Here is a 3544-nt window from a genome sequence, read left to right on the forward strand (position 1 = left end):
TAGGTGGAGCAGGTTTAGCCAAGCTGCATTTCCAGTTCCTCATCTCACAGCATGGATGCTGCAGCTCCCCTCTCCCGGTGCACCCCAGCCCCACCCCAATGCCGGGTGGCCCCGTCCCCAGGAGCCAAAGCCTCACCTGGCACACGTGGTCACAGCGCCGATGGCATCATCGGCCAACCTTCCCCATTCAACAGGCATTGCATTTCTTCTGCTTCTACATTTCCACATCTTCTCTAAAGGATGCCAATAAATGAATGCCGCTTTCTTTAATCTTTCATTAATGCTGATCAATGTTCAAGCAATACCGATTTTCCAAGTTCTGGGACGTTCTGGGGCCGGAAAGGAGCGGTTGCTCCCCGCCGAGCGCAGCGCAGCCCGGCCGGCCCGGAGCAGCAGGAGCAGCGCTGGGCTCAGCCTGGCGGCGGCTCTGCAGCTGATGAGCAACGGCACACGTTTGGGAGAAGACCCAGAGAAAACAGTCTGCGTAATTAGAAAGTGACAAAGGAAGCGAAATATCCGCATGCAAAGCGCGAGGATGGAACGCAGAATACCGCATCTCATTTCTCCCCGCGGCCGCCTTTAGCGAAGCGGCCCCGTCTGCTCGGATCCCGGCGGCAGCGCTCCGCCGCAGCCCCGCACGGAAACGATCCGCCTTGGCTTTGCAGCTCGCACGGCTCCCGCAGTTCGGCTCTGTCGGAACGGCGCGATGCTCCCCGCGCGGCTGCGCTGCCGTTCACCTCGCGGCTCCGCGGAAGCTCCCGCCGCAGGGCAGCCCGGCCCGCAGCGCCGAATGCAGACGCTAAAACACCTGCGGCTGCCCGGGCCCTCGGCTCACACGGCCGCAGCTGCACGCACGGGGCGAGCCCGGTGCTGGGGGCCCAGCTCTGAGCTCTGTGCCCGGCGCTGCAGAACTAAGTAACTAAGATTATTCAACAACAGAAGAGATTTCTTGTAAACTTTGTATTTATTGATTTTTTTTTTTTTTGGGACAAATTAGATCTTCTGAATCCCCAAGTGTACACATATATTTATTTATATATAGCTTTCTCCATAGGGAAAACACATATATCAAAGGAGGAGAGACATTTCTAAAGTGCCCCTTGTTATACAGTACTGAACATTTCTAAGAGCATCAGCACAAATCTGCGGTTTCTGAGCAGGAATGACAGCCGTGGGGAAAGGGCTGCACCTGGCCGTGTCCCACAGAACAGAAGTTGGCCAGCTTTAAAACACAGATAGAAATGAAGAAATGCTTCTCGCAGCCGCGGAGAAGGCGAAGAATTGCAGCGCTGACGGCGATCAGCACGGGGCGGCTGCTGGGCAGGGCGAGCCTGGGAGGGTGGAGGTTTGCACCGAGGGGAGCGGGTGGGAGAGACAGAGTGCTGGGGGGAGGTGACGGCAGAGCAGGGCAAAGTGACGCAGCGGGAGCAGGGAGGAAGGCAGCGGAACCACGACCACGGGTAAAGGCCATTAATAGTCCACCGGAAAGCTCATCTGCCTGCATCAAAGAACAGGAACCCTTCTCTCCATCTACACGTTCTGCGCAGCTTAGTATGGCTGTGCTACTGCCAGTGGGCCAGCATCAGCTCTCCTGGGATAAGAAGCCAATGGAATTAAGGTGGGAGTAAAGTTTTTCAGTACAAGAAGTAAGCCATCGTGCAGAACTGCACGTAACAAGGGCAGGAGAATGGTGCGTGCTGCTCCTGTGCCTCCCTGCCAGCACCTGCAGAACGGGATCCACGTCCAGGCGCTGAAGGGGCTTCTGGTGCTCCTTTGCTGTTGTGCTCACAGCAGCCACGCGCTGCTGAGTTCCCAATCTGGGCTTTTTCTCCTTCAAAAGCTCAGCCATTGTTGGCCAGAAATGAGGCTTCCTGCCTCCATTTTGTTATTTCGCATGGCTCTGCGAGTTGGAACAGCAAAGAACGGCAGAGGCCGCTTCCTCCTCCTCCAAACAGCTGCAGAAGACAAAGCCACGCCTAAGGAGACGACCCTGTTTTAAGTGCTCATTTTCCAGTATTCTCTGATGAAGAGATGTCCCAGCATCTAATGGCCATCTCTAGATACACCAGCTGAAGGTCCCGCGGGCACCCAGAACACGGCTCTCGTGGCCGAGCACCTGAACGTACAACAGAGACAGTAAAGACCTGGCAACTCTCATTTCCACACAGCATTAATGGTGCTCTGGAAGTGAGAAAGAACAACCTGCTGAAACACGACTGAGATAAGGAAACCGTAAAGATTCTGCTGTAGGAACTGTGCTAAAAGCACAGGTGAGAGCTTCCTCAACTTGAGATGCAAGAAAACAACAAAGAGTATTAACTACTGAGCAACTCAGGGCTTAATAAATACAGATTTGATGCAACTCTCAGCCATGTCTACTCAGAAGGCACAATCACACTTTCTGTATGCAGTAATTACTGCTGCCTCCAGCACAGTTTCAGTGATAGCACGGACAGTACAGAACTGGCAAGCTTTTTTCACTGTACCCCCGGTACAGCAATCCACAGCCAGGCAAAAGTCCTGCTGGAGCCTATGGGTGTTCTGGGCACGCTACAGAGCAAGCTTCCCAGGATCTGTGGAAGATCTTGAGGCAGAACCAGTTAGCTGGCTAGCAACTGAAGCGGTCTCATGGCTGAAGCCTCCTCCTCTTACCTCCTCCTCTGAATGGGTGTCATTTCCAACACAGGTTGGATGCTAGCAGGAAGCATCCTCTCAGCCTGCCTGAAGGAGAACGTCCACTGGCTACAGCAGGGATTTTGCCTGCATCGAGGACTGCAGGACTTTTGTTTTTAGAAAGAGGAAGATGGTAAAGAGATCATTAAGAGCAGTGCTACATGCAAAACAGTGCAAGGAACAGACAGACCATTAACAGTAGTGCTACAGACAAAACGGTGCTCGGAGCAGAATATGCAGTCAGCAATAAAACACATCCAAACTCCCAGCGGGGACCAGCACAGTCAGTATTCCTCACCTCGTGACTCAGTGGGCCATTCATTAACTGCAACGAGACCTCGCTACCAGAAGAGATGGAATAAGACAGTTACTTAGGATGCGGAGTTTCTTTGGTGCACGTCCCACTGCAGTCTGTAAGACACACTGTCAGGTTATGCATACTGAGCTCATACTGTTCTCCTACAAAAGACTAGATTTTTTTTTCCCCGAAAAGAAAAATAAGTATAAAAATTGCTTGCACTTTGGAAGATACCACATGCACGTTTATCACTTCTCTAATCCTTTGACTTCCACACTAAAACGTGGTCTGTTCAGGAACAAACTAACAAAGAAAAGTAAACCATGCAGCAAATCAGCTTAATTTCCGTTGGTCTTGCCCCAAGTTCCACTGTTATCAGGCCAGATAAACACACTGTAAGTCGCCACCACAAAGTGTCTGCCTCTGCAAAAACAAAAACCAACCCAGAAAATCTAAGGCTTGGGACTGGCACGAGGAATCCTGAAACAGTTCTGTAAAATCAATTATTGCATTAGCAAAGCCAAACCAAACAATAAACCCCCCAAAAACATCCAAACAGAACACAGTCATCAA

This window comes from Meleagris gallopavo, chromosome 21 (assembly GCF_905368555.1).
Source record: "Meleagris gallopavo chromosome 21, MGAL_WU_HG_1.1, whole genome shotgun sequence".
Taxonomy (NCBI): Eukaryota; Metazoa; Chordata; class Aves; order Galliformes; family Phasianidae; genus Meleagris; species Meleagris gallopavo.